We start from the raw sequence: 17,278 nt of genomic DNA, 5'->3' as shown, positions 1-17,278 counted from the left end.
CGTTTGTTTGGCACTAAAGCAGAAGAAGTTCTTAAAAAGATGGAGGAAAAAGTTAAATCTATGCAAACTGTTAGATTTCCTACAGGTATGGCCATCTAGATTCAGTAGGCATTGGCCTTCAAAGAACTGGTCCTTTCCAGTCCCTCCCAGACCTTCTCATTCCAAACCCAGGGGCAACAGACCACCAAGACTATAGTCTCAGGGTATGCACAGATCTAAACAATGGAGTGCTCCCACCTCAAAAATAGGGAGTGGTAAGCCACCCTCTTATGGAAAAAATTCACAATGACTTGTCCTTCATCCTTCCCAGCCATGCCCAAGTACTTGCACCCCTAGGAGGAAAACTCACCCTACATGCAAAAAACTGGGAGTACATTACCCAGGACAGATGGGTCTTAAACATTGTATCCCAGGGATACAGATTCTACTTCCACTCTCTGCCAACCCCAAGTAGATGGCCAGACCTTCCACCAAACCAGTGGGCAGAGGCCCAAAAGCAAGTACTTTCTCTTCTCAGTATCAGGGTTATTCAACCTGTTCCAATAAAGCAAACTGGCCAGGGTTTCTACTCCAGACTGTTCCTGGATCTGTCAATTCTGAACACCTTCCTGGGGGTACCAAAATTCAAAAATGCTTACACTCCAACAGCTGCTTCCTGTGCTAGCCAAGGACTCCTGGCTGGTCACCCTAGATTTAAAAGAAGCTTATCTGCACATCCCTATAAGGGAATCTTGCAGGAAATTTCTATGTTTCAGGGCAGGCGCTATGCACTATCAGTTCTCTGCACTTCCCTTTGGCTTATCTACTGCACCCAGAGTATTCACAAAGTGCCTGGCTCCAGCCATTGCATACTGCAGGCAGAGAAAGATTCAAATTTGCCCATACTTGGATGACTGCCTGATTCAGGCGGACAGTCAGGAACTGCTACTACAGCGTCTGACATTTGTAAAGAGACTCCTAACATCTCTGGGGTATACCATTAATGAAAATAAATCACATCTGGTGCCCAGCTAAAAAAGTGTACTCCTGGGAGCAAGCTTGAACACAACTTCCCAGATGGTATTCCTCACTCCAGAAAAGTAGGGTTATTTGACAAATTACTTCAAACTACTGGCCACCCAAATCCAGCTATCTGCAAGAAAAATACTGCAAGACCTAAGGTTCATGGCCTCATGCATTCTCCTAATTCCATATGCAAGACTGCATATGAGGAAACTTCAATAGTACTTAAAAAGTCTCTGGTGTCAACATTCTCAGGACCTGGAAACAGTGATTCCGATCATTCCTTGCCTAACGACAGAGTTCCTTTGGTGGGCATAGGCCTGCTACCACAATGAGGGACTCCCTTTCACTCTACCCCCTGCCGCCCAAACCCTGACAGCAGATGCATCAGACTATGCATGGGGGGCTCACATGGCAGTCAAGTGCATTCAAGGCAAATGGAGCCCAGGACAAATGCACCTGCATATCAATCAAAAAGAAATGTTAGCTGTACAGAATGCACTGACAGCCTTCAAATACCTTATCCTTCCAGAACAACTCTTGATAAAGACAGCCAACATGACAGTTATGTGGTACATAAACAAGCAGGGTGGAACTCATTCCTACCCACTCTGCAGATTAGCCATGGCTCTGTGGAACACAGCCTTGAGCAGTCAAGTGCACCTGCAAGCTCAATTCCTGCCAGGCAAAGACAATTCACTGGCAGACGATTTAAGCAGAAATCTAATGGACCCACACGAGTGGAAACTGGGAACCCAACTCATTCAAGCTTCTAATCCACAGGTGGGGAACACCAGAGGCGGACCTCTTTGCTTTCCCCCTAAACCATCAATTGAGCAAATTTTGCACCAGAACTCCCCACAGCCAAGCATGGAAAGTGGATGCCCTGTACATGGGAAAACCTCTCAATCTATGCCTTTCACACTCTGCCCCTCCTCTGAAAAGTACTACTGAAGATCAAACAGGACAGGCCAAGGACAATCCTGATTGCACCAGACTGGCCACTCCAGCACTGGTACCCACTTTTACGCAGTCCGACAGCAGTGCCACCCTGGCACCTGCATCAGACCCCATCTCTGCTGTCCCAGCAGGAGGGCCAGATTTTTCATCTTCAGCTGCAAACCCTGAACCTAGCAGCCTGACTTATTCCCTGGATACATTACCAGCAACCCTCAGCAAACAGGTGATGGATGTCATCCTTGAGGCCAGGAGGCCTAGTACTAGGAAATCCTATTCAGAAAAGTGGAAAAGATACTGGCCTTGGTGCCAGTCTCAGGGAAAGAACACATCTATGCCCACCTTACCTCAAATCCTAGATTATTTAGCAGAGCTGCTCCACAAAGGCCTATACTTCTCTTCAATTAAGATTCATGCCTCTGCCATGTCAGCTCATTATAATACTGAGCCACCCTTCTTTTCGCAACCTCTGGTCAAACAGTTCCTTTGAGGAGCTAACAATTTAAGACCCCCCGAGGAGAGCTCCCACTCCTGCCTGGGACCTTCTCTTTGTACTAGAGAAGCTCACACTTCCCCTTTTTGAGCCTCTTGCTACAGCAGAGTTAAAATTCCTCTCTTGGAAAACAGCCTTACTTCTAGCCATCACTTCAGCAAGAAGAGTGTCCGAGTTGCAGGCCCTTATGGCTGTGGAACCCTTCATTATCTTCCATGCGGACAGGGTTTTTCTCAGGACTAACTCATCTTTTATGCCCAAAGTGGTATCCAGTGTGGCTTTAAACTAATCCATTTACCCACCTTTTTTTCTAATCCTCAGAATAAAGGAGAAATGATCCTGCACTCTTTGGACGTGCACAGACAGCTTAGGTTCTACCTTGACAGGACTAAACCTTTCAGAAAATCTGACCAGCTGCTAGTCAGGTCTGCTACAGGGACAGAGGGCAAGGCCATTTCAAAGCAAACCATCTCCAAATGGATAGTACACTGCATCCATTTCTGCTACAAACACCATGGAAAACCTACCCCACAGGGGATCAGAAACCATTCCGCTAGGGCTACCTCAACCTCTGCAGCATTTCTCAGGGGAGTCCCTACCAGGGACATCCTGGAAGCTGCAACCTGGAGTTCTGTACACACTTTCACCAAGCATTAACACTTGCCTATCTTTTCTAAATCCAGAGCTGGATTTGCTATGGCAGTCTTACAAGGCCTGCTAGCCAGCCCTAATACTTCCTGACTGCCTCCACCCTTCCTCAGCTTTGGGAATCAACCCAAGTGTGATGACTGCAACAGTGAAACATGAAGAACATAGTACAGTTGTGTACACTTACCATAAGTGTAGATGTTAGAGTGTATTCACTGTTGCAGTCCTGGTTACCCTCCCTCCAGCCCCCTGACTTATCTATACTTTCTACCTGTCCTCTTTTTTGGCCATATCTTATGGCAGTGGTATTTACTTTTTACTGGAGGTGTTCCACACCATGCAATTGTTTCCTATTTTGGGGGCTTCTGACATCTGGGGCAAGAAAAATTGATGTAATGGCGTCGGCTGCATGTTTTATACCCCTGACGACCTGACTTCATGGAAGAGGCAACAGCATCCGATGCAGAAATCCCAAGATGCTGGTATTCGGGCCGACTGAGGGCTACCTGCAGGCAGATATAACCCAAGTGTGATGACTGCAACAGTGAATACACTCGAACATCTACATTTATGGTAAGTGTACACAACTGTACTTTCCTCCTTCCCAGGTGAGGAAGAGGTTTTATTCAAGGATGGTTTTACTCTCAAAGAAAGAACACTGTTGGAGACCAGTACTGAATCTTTCTTTCCTAAACCTGTTTGTGATGGTACCCAATTTCAAAATGATGTTGCTTCACCACTTGTTGCTTTTTTGTCTTTCAGGTTTCTTGGTAACACTAGACTTAAAAAGATACTTGTCATCAGATCCCTATTCATCCATACTTCAGGCGTTAAAAGTTGTGTGTGTCTGGATCACATTATCAGATGTTCATTGTGTTACCCTGCTGCAGTCATCACACTTGGGTTATCCTGTCGTCAGGCGGTCCCGCAGTCAGCCTGAATTCCAAAGTCTTGGTCCGGCGTTGGTTGCTGTAGCTTCTTCCCTGACGTCAGTGCGCCAGGGGTATATGAGGCATCCGACGCCATTTTCTTCAGTCTTTCTTGCCGCGCGGTGCCCGAAGCAGAAGCAGTTCGCAAGTGCCGGTTGGCCGACACCTGAGATTTTCGAATTGAATTTCAGTCCGAAGTCTTCAAAGCTAAGTACCCCATTGGGGAACCTTTTCTTGCCTCAGTCCGATGTCAGAAAAAGTTAACAATTGCATTTCTTGTGGGAAGCAAATACCTCATAAGGACTTTCATTCTTGTTGTATACCTTGCCTAGGCCCAGACCACGACGTCACGGGTTGTCGGTTTTGTGCTAGGTTCAATAAGCGAACGATAAAGTGACGCTTTGATTTCGCACAACACTACTTCGGTAGGAAATTTAATTACACTATGCCGTCGGAGCAACCGACTACCGGATGCATAAAAAACGCAAAGACAAAGACAGGCAGCCTAGATCCAAGCCAGACTCCGAGGCCTCGGCTGGGCTGGTCGCCGGTTCTCCGGTTTTCAGTGAGGCACCTACGCAGCCCCAGAAGACCGCAGAATTGGAACCCCAGACCGCTTCGGATTCTCAAGCAGAGAGTTCTAGGCCGACGCAGCCATTTCCTTTAGGCCCTACCGACAACATTGCAGAAGGAGAAGCCGGTGCTGCGGAAACACCTTCGGTTACAGAAGGTGTCTTCAGACCGAATACTCTCACCATTAAGTCTTATGCTAAGCTTAAGACTCCTCTAAAACCAAAAAAGACTGCACATCAGTCTCCAGTTCAAGATCCCATGCCTAAGAAACAAATGCTTAAAATGGCTGAAGATTTGATTTCTTTAATCTGGGGTTCCCAACCCCCCCCCCCCCCCCAGACAAAAGGCCTAGACAAGAGGAGGATTATGCCTCCTCTGATCAAGTGTCTATTTCCTCGGGCTCCTCTGAGGAACAGGATTACTCCTTTCCCCCTTATGAAGATTCTGATGCTGAAGATTCCATTCCCTCAGCTTCTCCACCTGAGGACTATTCCTTTGGGGAAACCTTACATACCATGAGGGAACATTTCCACTGGGAAGGTCAGGACTACTCCGACTCAAAGAAAAGGCTCAGAGAGATTTTTACTCTCCCAGCACAGACCACTTGCTATCCATCCAGTTTTAGACATTGTGGATGATGTTTACTTTGAATCTAGTCTAAATCCAGATTCTCTGCCTCCTGCTCCAGCCAAACCAGATAGATATTATAGAGTGCCTGACTCACAAATTCCTTTACAAAAGACCTGTTACTGACCCAGAGACTATCTCCCAGGGTCCCAAAGGGGCTAAGGCTTCTATGGCTAAAAATCATGTACCCTCTAAAAGGGACTCCAGAGCACTAGATAGGTGGGGGAAGAAGGTTTACACCTCAGCAACTCTAGCTATGAGAGCACTAAATTGTCAATTTCACATGCTGAAATGCCAGCAATTCCTAATGTCTCAAATAAAACAAAAGATGAGCATGCACCCTCAACAGTTTGAATTCAAAGAAATGCAGGATCTGTTGCATGCAGCTGAACAGGTGGGCAAACATACTTTACAATGTGGATTTGATTCTTTGGAAGCTTCCTGTAGAGCAGCTGTTACTGGGTCTGTTATACATAGGCATGCTTGGTTAAAGGAACAAACTCTGCCTGATCATGTTAAAGCAAAGTTACTAGATGCACCCTTTACAGCAGGATGTCTTATTTGGGGTTAAAGCAGAAGAGGTTTTAAAGAAAATTGAGGATAAGGCAAAATCTATGCAGACGGTCAAAGATTTCTTACAGGTACAACCCCCACGCTTCAGCAGAAATTGGCCAGCAAAAAATTGGTCCTTTCCAGCTTCTGACAGACCACAGAGGGGTAAATACAGACGCCCAAGGGGCAGAGGACAAGCACAAATACCTTACAAACCTCGCCAATGGGGCACTGCAACACAGAAGGGAGGAGAAGACAGGTCCCAAACTACTAGAAGGCAAACACAATGACTTCAACCTCAAACTGCCAAGCAAAAATCTCTTGGCAGCTCCCTTGGGAGGAAAATTAGCATTTTTTATAGACAACTGGCGCATCGTCACAAAGGACAAATGGGTCCTAGACATTATCTCACAAGGATACAGATTCCATTTCCACACCTTGCCAAGGATAAAAGGAATGCCAAACTTGCCACAAAATCAGTGAGCAGAGGCACAAAAACAAATTACAGCTCTCATGGACATGAGAGCCATTCAACTGGTACCTACACAGGGGCAAGGTCAAGGATTTTACTCAAGGCTCTTTCTAGTCCCCAGAAAGGACAATGCTTGGAGACCCATTCTGGACCTTTCAATTCTAAACACCTTCTTGCGAGTACCCAAATTCAAGATGCTAACACTACAGCAGCTTCTTCCCATGTTGGGCAAGAAAGCTTGGCTAGTAACGTTGGACCTCAAGGAGGCATACCTGCATGTCCCTATCAGACAAAATTGCAGAAGATACCTCTGTTTCATTGCAGGTTCAACCCATTACCAATTCTCTGCACTGCCCTTTGGCTTATCTACTGCACGCAAGGTCTTCGCAAAATGCCTGGCACCAGTAATTGCATACTGCAGACAAAGAGGAATTCAAATATACCCATACCTGGACGACTGCCTCATCCAAGCAGAAAGCAAGGACATTCTCTTACAACATCTGACTTTTGTAAAACACCTTCTAAGTTGCCTAGGGTACACAGTAAACGAAAAGAAATCAAAACTAGTGCCCTCACAAAATGACATTCCTGGGTGCCAGCTTGAATACAACGGCCCAGATGGCTCATCTGACGCCAGACAAGCAACTACAACTAACTCAATACTTCAAAATAATGGCAACAAAGACCCAACTCCCTGCAAGAAAAATTCTGCAGGCCTTGGGCTTCATGGCATCTTGCATACTACTAATACCATTTGCAAAACTGCATATGAGGAAATTACAATGGTACCTGAAAAGCGTATGGACTCAACACAGCCACAGCTTGGAAATAATGATATGTCTCATTCCCTGCCTCCAACAGGAGTTTTTATGGTGGTCACAGGCATGTCACCTCAACAAGGGTCAGCCTTTCACCTTACCCCCAGCCAGGCAAACTATGACAACAGATGCATCGGACTATGCCTGGGGGGCACACATGGCAGGACGGTGCGTTCAAGGCATATGGACTGCAGATCAAAGGAATCTGCACATCAATCAAAAAGAAATGCTAGCTGTACAGAATGCTCTGACAGCTTTCAAGGACAGCTTATAATAAGGACAGACAACACCACAGTAATGTGGTACATAAACAAACAAGGGGGTACACACTCCTACCCTCTATGCAGGCAAGCATTGACCTTGTGGCACACAGCACTGGCTTACCAAGTTCAATTACAAGCTCAATTCCTGCCAGGAAAAAAGAACACATTGGCAGACGACCTAAGCAGAAACATCATTGATCCCCATGAGTGGAAACTGGATCCACAAGTATTTGCAATGGTAACTCAAAAATGGTGGCGCCCAGACATAGACCTGTTTGCCAACCCCCAAAACTATGAGCTTTCAAAATTTTGCACAAGGACATTCCACCATCAAGCTTGGAAAGTGGACGCACTCTCATTCCGTTGGAAAATGCTGACAGTATATGCCTTTCCTCCATTGCCTCTTCTCGCAAAGGTGCTGCTGAAAGTCCAGATGGAGAGGCCTTGAATGATACTCATTGCCCCGGACTGGCCACGCCAGCACTGGTACCCACTACTAAGGAACATGGCCCAAGGCCCACCATGGATTTTACCACAAATTCCTCATCTACTCACACAGCAAGGCAGTCAGATTCTACACAGCCAGCTCAAAACCTTAAATTTGGCTGCATGGCACATCCCGTAAGCAACCAGCCAGCCCCTCTTTCATGAGCTGCTATGGATGTCATTCTGGAGGCCAGGAGGCCCAGCACCAGGAAAGCCTACTCAGACAAATGGAAAAGATTTTGCGCCTGGAACCAAGCTAAAGGCCAAAATACCCTTCAGCCGGACATGCCTCAGATTCTACAATATTTAACTGAGGTGTTACACAAAGGACTTTCTTTTTCATCTATTAAAATCCACGCCTCAGCTATTTCAGCTCACTACAACACGGATCCTCCCTTATTTTCACATCCACTTCTAAGGCAGTATCTCAGAGGGGCAAAAAACATTAGGCCTCCCAGGAGAGCGCCAATACCAACTCGGGACCTAAATTTTGTTCTGGAAAAACTTACGCTGCCACCTTTTGAGCTAGTTTTCTCAGCTGACTTAAAGTTTATATCATGGAAGACTGCCCTGCTGCTAGCAATTACTTCAGCCAGAAGAGTCTCAGAGCTACAGGCACTAATGGCAGTAGAGCCTTTCCTCATTTTTCATCAAGACAGAGTTTCTCTACGAACTAACCCCTCCTTTATGCCCAAGGTGGTATCCAGTGTGGCTTTAAATCAAACCATCCACTTACCCACCTTCTTTCCAAATCCACAGAACAAAGGAGAAAGACTCCTGTATTCCTTGGACATTCACAGGCAACTATGTTACTACTTGGATAAAACTAAGGCTTTCAGAAAATCTGACCAACTTTTTGTATCCTATGCTACAACATCATAAGGAAAGGCTATCTCAAAACAGACCATTTCCAAATGGATAGGACATTGGATACGTTTTTGCTACACCCATCATGGAAAACCAGTTCCTGCTAGCATAAGGCCCCACTTCACCAGGGCAGCAGCTACATCTACAGCCTTCCTCAGGGGGGTGCCAACCAAGGATATTCTGGAAGCTGCAACTTGGAGTTCAGTACACATTTTCACCAAACACTATCACTTACCACTTTACTCTAAGACTAGAGCTGGCTTCACCACTGCAGTTTTGCAGGGCCTTCTAGCCTCCTCTTACCCTGTTTGACTCCACCTCCCATCCTTGGCTTTGGGATTCTACCCAAGTATGATGACTGCAGCAGGGTGACACGATGAATATAGTACAGTTTTGTACCTACCATAAATGTAGATGTTCGAGTGTATACCCTGCTGCAATCCAGGTTACCCTCCCTCCATCCCCTCTGACCTAACTAAAACCTTTCAATACCTTAAAATCTGATACAAACTTTGTGGTGTATTTGCTTATAGCTGGAGGGATGTTTTGCTTGTGCTAAGCTTTTATTATTGGTACTATCTACTGATCATCTTTTGGGGGGCACCTGACATCTGGGGCAAGAAAAACTGAAGAAAATGGCGTCGGATGCCTCTTATATACCCCTGGCGCACTGACGTCAGGGAAGAAGTCACAGCAACCGACGCCGGACCAAGACTTTGGAATTCAGGCCGACTGCGGGACCGCCTGACGACAGGATAACCCAAGCTTGATGACTGCAGCAGGGTATACACTTGAACATCTACATTTATGGTAGGTACAAAACTGTACTTTCTCTGCCTTACTCTTTGGACTAGCCACTGCACCAAGAGTGTTAACAGTGTCTAGCTCCATTTACAACTCGAGCAAGCTGCATGGTATCTACATTTTCCCATATTGAGACAACTTGCTCATCTTTGCATAAGTCTTTTTCAAAATGTCAGGAATATGTCTCTAGAGTAGAGTAAGACATTTCTTGCCCAAGTGCAGATTCCAAGAGAACATTCAAAAGTTTTTCTTGATGACTCCACACAGGATTGTGCTCCTGGAATGTCTGCCAGACACCTCGATTTAGAGTGTTCCTTCTAAGGGAAAAAGGTAGATTTTTCTTTCGGCTTTTCCCCGTTAGGGGATCGCCACAGCAGAACTCTGGTCCGCTAATGATTGGCACTGAATTTTTACGGTGTCCAGTTGCCAGCCCGGCGCCCAGCCTTCAGAGAAGGCACACCCACACACGCATGCACCTACCTACGTGTCTCTAAATTCACTCGACTGTGGTGAGGACATGCATACTCTGCTCTAGCCAAGAACTGAACAGGAGAACCTCTTGCTGTGAGGTGACAACGCTAACTGCTGCACCACTGCAGTATATCTGTTTCCAAGTTTTTCTATTCAGACTTCAGTCACTACAAGGGAATACCTCAGGATTTTGGGTCTCATAGCATCTCATCTATGATTCTCATGATGCTCCTTGCAAGACTCCACATGAGAAATGTGCAGTTTTATGTTGATTCTCTTTTTTGTCCCAGCGTCAACACCCTTTATCTTTTCAGATTCTAGTACTGGAGTTTGTCAGAAGATAAGTCACTTAGTGGAGACACCAGGTATCCTTAAATCAAGGCCTCCCCTTCTCCAAATCTGTTAGTAACCACACATGCTTCAGACTTCACTTGAGCAGTTTTGGGGGAGAGAGAAAAGTGCACAAGGTGCGAGACACCAAGGACATAAATATCAAGGGGATGGTTGCCTTGATCAAAGCACTCAATTCTGTGCACCACCTCTGGTCCCTAGGACCTCTTGAAGTGGTTAACAGACAATACCACAGTGATGTGGTACATCAACAAGCAAGGGGGGAACCAGCTCGCACTCCTTTGCAGACTAGGAGTGTTAGCTTGATTTATAGCTTCACAGCACAATGTCACTCTACAGGCATCATACATTCTGTCCTAGCAAAATTATCTGGCAGACAAACTGAGCAGGACAGGCAGATCCTCATGAATGAAAACTAGATCCTTGGGTCTTCTGAGATTTGATCCATCTGTGGGGAATTTCTCAAGTTGGTCTCTCTATTCAGAGAGGAAGGAATCAAGTGGCAAAATTCTGTTCCAGGACTCCATGCAAGAAGGCCTGGAAGATAGATGCCTTTTCTTTTCTTTGAACAGGAATGTTCCTGTATACATTTTCACCCCTTCCACTAATATCCAATATACTTCTGGAGATTCTGAAGGAATCTCCCAAGATTGTTGTGGTGACTCCGTTTTGGCCCTGGCAGCTGTAGTCCTCCCTTGTTTTGGAAATGGCTTGGGACAGTTACCACACCCTTCTCACAGACTGGATCTACTCACATAAGGTGGTTGATACACCCAGAATCAAACATTTTCAGTTGACTCCCTTGATGATAGGGTCTTAATTCCTTTTAGGCACTTATTTTTTGAGGATATGCAGCAGGTACTAAGGGAGGCAAGAAAGCCTGCTACTAGAAAAATCATGTATTAGCAAATGGAAAAGTTTTTCTAATTGGTGTTTTGTGTACACTTTCAAAGATAAACTTTTAATAACAGTAAATTGTTTGAAATGGGCAAGACAGTTTTCTTTGTATTAGTGCTTGTGCCATTTCAGGATGATGTACCTGCCATATTTTCTGTCAGTGAGATTTTGTTTCCTTCACTTCTGACAGGATTGTTGAGTTCTGATTGTGCATTACTTTTGAAAGGTGGACTGTGTAGGGAGTATAAATGTGAGTGTGCGGCTTGTGAATACTTTTTGACAACTTACCTTCTGACCATCTCGTTCCAACAACACTTTCTGCTTTTGGGTTCTGCTTCCCTATTATAGCATGAATATGTAACCCTCTCTTGCTGTATCTGGAAAGAAAAGTTAACTAACCAAAGAACCCTTGCTGTACCAATGGTTCAGTTGCTGGTGAGTGAATCTGTAGTGGCCATTTGTTGTTTTTCATAGTTCCTCTGGTGCAGTCCTTTCAGCAGTATCCTCTTTGGCTGTTCTAGTGTCCAGTATCGGCATGGGAGAACCATCTCTTCTGTGTCTGGTAGACACTCTTGGAAATATTGCTTGGTGAAACTGGGGAGTGAGACCTCTAGGCAGGCAGAAACGCCTTCTCCAGATCAGTTTTCAACCAAGGGCTTTAAAAAAATAAAATTTAAAAATTGTTACTCTGAAGACATATGATGTCTGTTATAAATGATGATTTTCATACCATGGGCATGCAATTATTACAGGCTGTCAGTCCTGATTCTCAGAAATCCGTACCTGAGAGCACTGTCAATAAAGAAACTGCTGAGGAAAATTAGTCCCAGGAATCTTAGAGAGAGAGAGAGCTTCTTTTCCCACAGATTCCCAAGTCCATTATTTTGGTGAATAAACGTCCTCTCCACCTCCTTTGGAGTTTTCTTTCTCTCAGATAATGGCCAGGATGACCGAGGTGTTTTCTGGGAACTAGAGGATGTTCCCCCTAAATTGAGGAGGTGATATGAAATATTACAAGTGGATTTACTTTATTCTACGCCCATTTCTCCTGCTTGCTAGCCTTGAATGATATGTTTAATGCTGCCTGTAATAATCCTGATTCTCAGCCTTCAGCTACCAATTAGGTATATCCATTTTATTAAAGTTCCTCACGTTAGTAAATATTGGATGTCCTTCCTTACCACCTTTGCAGTATTCTCTGTTTTTAGGATATGCTGCCAAGGGTAGCTTAACATCCAACCAGTATACCAAAGCCTTGACACCTTCCTGGCATTGTACGTCTGGCATATGTCCTGTGCTCGAGGTGTAAGGTATATGTGCAATATACGGCCACCTAATTCTCAAATTTGTTACTGCCAATCCAAGCACTTCCTCTGAATTCTGTCTATGCACTGATGTTCATCGTGCATACAGCTGCAGTAATCACAGATGGGTTTTCAGCCGTCAGGCGGTCCCTCGGTCGGCCGAATTCCAAAGTCTTGGCCCGGCGTTGGTTGTCGTCGCTTACTCTTCTGACGTCAGTGAGGCCAGAGTATATAAGACACAGCCGACGCCATGTTCTAGTCTTTTTTGCCGCGCGTGCCCGAAGCAGAAGCAGCACTGTTCACTGAGCTGGTTCATCTGCCGTGCCTTCTAAAGATATGTGCTCTGTTGGGGGTTCCTTCCTTCCTTTTTTTTTTTCACCGTGTAGTTTTTCATGTCATCCAGAAAGGGCAGATGTGAGTGTGGGAGGCAGATTCTCCCATAAAGACAGACGAGGTGTACCCTTCTTGTTTGGATGCTACACATGACCATACTCAGTGCTGTCAGGCATTTGTGCCAAGACACACTGCAGCAGTATGTTTTCCTTTTCTGTTTGTTGGAAAATCAGTGTCTTAAGTTATTGACTCAAGGTGCCATGGGCAAATCTGCATGCCCCAAAGTTCAGCTGCCTTTTTAAGGAAAAACACTAAAAAAGGATGTACTGCATCATCTGCTGTCCAGCCTCCAGTGGGCATCTCCCTTGGAATGGATGAAGAACCCAAGGACTGGCCAATGCTGATGCCATTTCCATCTGCCATGATCCAGTTGGAGGCTGGAATGGAGCTGCCTACTTGCATGTCCGCTGAAGCTATGCATATAACTGGTAGATATAGAGGGGGAACAACAGCTGATTTATATCTGAAGGTCCTAGGGGAATTACTCAAATTTTAGTTAGGGAAGAGGTGCCTAGAACCCTCATTGAATCCAGGCAGGGTTCTGAGCCTCCTAGATTTGTCTAGACAGATGTTCCTGTTTATATAAAAAAAAAAAAAAAAAAAAAAGTGGCTACTGTGACTAAAAATCCTCACAAAGAACGTTGGGGCTTTACTCAAGGGCTGTTTAATGCCATCATAATTCTGAGACCCCCACAGAGATTGCCTGTTTCTAGTGCTGCTGTTTCCTGGTCTTCCACCCCATCCAAGATGCCCAAGGATTCTTATCAGAAGAATCGGGGGTTGGACTCTGTTGAAAAATCCATTGCGTGTTCCTCACAAATACACAGTCATTGGGACTATACCAATCAACAGCTTAATTTCAGCTCTTCCAATATGAAAAAAAGAAACTTGAGAGATAAGAGCTAATAATTCTGCCAGTTTTAGTAAAATTCATTTACTGGCTAGCAAGTACTGTACCTGGATGTCACCTCAAGGTGCAATAAACGTGCATTTAATTGAAAGTTTCGACGCACATACAGTAATTATTTCATAGCATGGCCAGTAACAACCAAGATAAAAATGCAAGGTAATGAAGTAAAAATGAGACACTGGTGCTTCCCCACCTACCTGTTAAAAAGAGAGGAATTTATGGAATGGGAATTTATTTGACAGTTATTAGGGAAGATAAAACAATTTCAGAAGTTGTAGCTAGTGAGTGGGATAAATGAAGATGGAGTTTGAAAGTGAAGAAAAAAACTATGGTTAAGAAATAAGAATTATGCAGAGAGGCTGACAAAGGTTAAAATATTGCAGAATAAGGGGAATCTCACAGAACAAGAACAGGCACAACTGCAGAGTGCTAGAGTGAAAATAAGGGAGTATCTGGATAATATGTATGAGTTTAGAAAGATTGCTGTTAAGCAACTTTTTTTTTTTTTTGAAAACTCCAGAGCACAAAAACATTTTAGCATGAAAACCAGGGCAACATAAAGTAAAAAGGGTCATTGCCAAACTTGGGGAGCTTGTATAACAAGAAAAATAACCAGCGCTCCTATAGAGATATTAGAGACATTTTGGAAGTTTTATGAAAATTTGTATAAAGCAGAGAAATGTGGCAGTCAAGAAAAAGCACAAATGGAAATATTTATGAAAGATGGTCTGCCAGAGTTAGAGGCAGATGAAGCTCAACTTAGTGGCAGTTAAGAAAGGAGGAAATGAGATAAAAACTGTTATGTTTACTCATTCTGTAGAAAGGTCTCTCCAGAATAGATGGCATTCCTGTGGAAGCTCGAAGGGTAAAAGTAACATTAATTTCTGTGGAATGATGCTCCAGAGGGAAGCAGAATTTTAAAAAATGTAAATTGGAATCCAAAGGAAGGCAGCTGACGCCATTTCCTCAGTCTTTCTTGCCACGGAGCCCATAGCAGAAGCATTTTGCATGAGTGCCGGTCGGCCGAGTATCTTCTTTTTGAATTTCGACTGCTTAGTTGAAGACATCCTCATATAAGTACCCTGTTGGGGGACCCTCTTTTCTTGCTTTAACGAATGTCAGAGAAAGTTAATAACTGTCTTGCCTGTGGAAAACTGATTCCGCACTGTGATTTTCATTTCTATTGTATCACTTGTTAGGGCCTTGAGCATGACGTCCCTAACTGTGTTCTCATTGCTTCTTTCAATCCGTGTACCATTCGCCATATAGCTAGGATCTTGTTCAAGTATTTTGGAGTTTGGCCTAAGTTCGTTGGTATGGCGTCTTCGGGTGTCCCGACTTCAGATGTTCCTAAAAAGTGCAAGGATAACGACCGTGACAGGCTTGGGGTCAAGTTAAATGACGACGTCCCTGTTAAGTTGTTTGTCGGCCCAGCGGTAGTCAGTGAGGCACTTTCATTGCCCCTGCAGTCCACGAATGTTTAGCAGCAGGAGTCTGCGGAGACCTTTTCTAAGTCCTCCATTCCACAGGCTTCCACTTCATCTTCTGACCTTCCGCCAGTCGCCACCTCTGATGGATCCAGAGCCGCTAAGCAGGTGCCGGCTTCTGAGGCCTCTTTTCTCCACACGGAGACCAGATCGAGACCAACCTTGGTTCAGACTACTGTGGTGGCTAGGCCTCCTGAGTCCCTCCGGCTTTCTAGCAGGCCTTCCAGCCGAAAATCTACTCCAAAGAAGGTGCCGGCCTCCCCTCAAATGCCTCCGTCATCACATGATTAAAATGGCTAGTGATCTCTTGACCCTTATCAGGGGCTCTCAGCCACTTCCTTCTAAGAGGGCTAGTGAATTGTCCCCAGAAGTTTTGTCTGCCTCAGACTCTGAGGTTTCCAGCACATCTGCTGATGAAGAGGGAAACTCTCAACTTTTTTCTGGTTTTGAGGATTTTGATGCAGAAGACTCTATCCTTTCTGCCTTCCCCCCCAGAAGATTTTTCTTTTGGAGGTACTCTGAATACTCTTAGGGAGCATTTCAAATGGGAAAGTCAGGACTACCCTCCGTCTAAGAAACAGATTAGGGAATTCATGGATTTGCCACAGCATAAGCCATTGGCTATCCCTCCGGTTTTGGAAGTTGTTGTTGATGTTTTTATGGAGAATTCTTTGACTCCTAATTCTGTTCCTCCTGCTCCCAGAAAGCCTAACAGATATTAGAGTTCCTGTTTCTCATCAGTTTCCTTTTCAAGAATCCTACTGCCGATCTAGAGATTATTTCTCAGAGCCCTAAAGATGTTAAAGCCACAGTTGCTAAAAATCCTGTTCCTTCTGACAGAGAATCTAGGGCCGTGGATAGATGGGGTAAGAAGGTTTATACTTCTTCCACCCTGGCTTATTAGATCTGTTAATTGTCTTTTTCATATGCTTAAGTATTACCAGCATACTTTGGAGGCCATTGAGGCTAAAATTGCTGGTGTTCTTTCCCTGATGGAGAGTAAGGACATGCAAGATTTATTGAATTCTGACATTCTCTTGTCACTAAACATTCTCTACATTGTGTTTTCAACACTTTGGAGGCTTCTTGCAGGGATGCAGCCACTGGTTCTGTTATTAGAAGACATGCTTGGCTCAGGGAACAGCCCCTTTCTGAACCTGTCAAATCTAAATTACTGGATGTGCCCCCTGCACAAGGACAATCTTTTTGGTACCAAAGCAGAAGAGGTGTTGAAAAAGTTGGAGGATAAGGCTAAATCTATGCAAGCTGTTAAGGATTTTCTGCAAGTTCAGCCTCCTCGTTTTAGTAGGCATTACCCTTCTAAGAATTGGACCTTTCCTGACCCTAGTAAACAGGGTTGGTCTAGGCCTAGGGGTTACAGGTCTTCTAGGGAACAGACATCCACCACTCAAAAGGCTAAGCACTGGCAGGCTTCCTCTTCAAAATCGGGGAGTTCTAAGCAAACTTCCCAAAGCAAGCATTCCCAATGACTCCAGCCTTCCCTTGCCTGCCTGTATGGGCCCAGGGTTTCCTTTGGGGGGGAAGGTTAGCCATTTTTGCAGATGGTCTGGTACACCATCACAGACGACAAATGGGTGCTCAAAATAATATCCCAAGGCTACAAGTTCACCTTTCACACCTTCGCGGTTATAGACTCTCATAGATTACTCATAGGTGAAAGAGAAGGAGAATACATTTTTATGTGTTTTCACCTTTAAATAATTAAGTTTGGGACAACTGCTTGCTTTTTATTGGTTGAATGGTTTTAAATTGTTTGAGACCAGCTGTAAAATGTGGCATTATTTATTAATGGTCATACAGTCTGATGAAGCGTTGTGATCAACGCGAAAGCGCTTACTGACCAGGTCCTTTTGGTTTTATTTTTTCTGAAATAAAAATCAACTTTTATGGTCGTGGTGTGCTTCAGGGTTTATTTTCTTCATTCATCACTGTAGTACTCGTTTGAGGCACTTT

The sequence above is a fragment of the Protopterus annectens genome, chromosome 2.part2, assembly GCF_019279795.1.
Source record: "Protopterus annectens isolate FY-2018-M chromosome 2.part2, PAN1.0, whole genome shotgun sequence".
Lineage (NCBI taxonomy): Eukaryota > Metazoa > Chordata > Ceratodontiformes > Protopteridae > Protopterus > Protopterus annectens.
The sequence above is the reverse complement of the archived record's forward strand: the minus strand, read 5'-3'. Positions refer to the sequence as shown.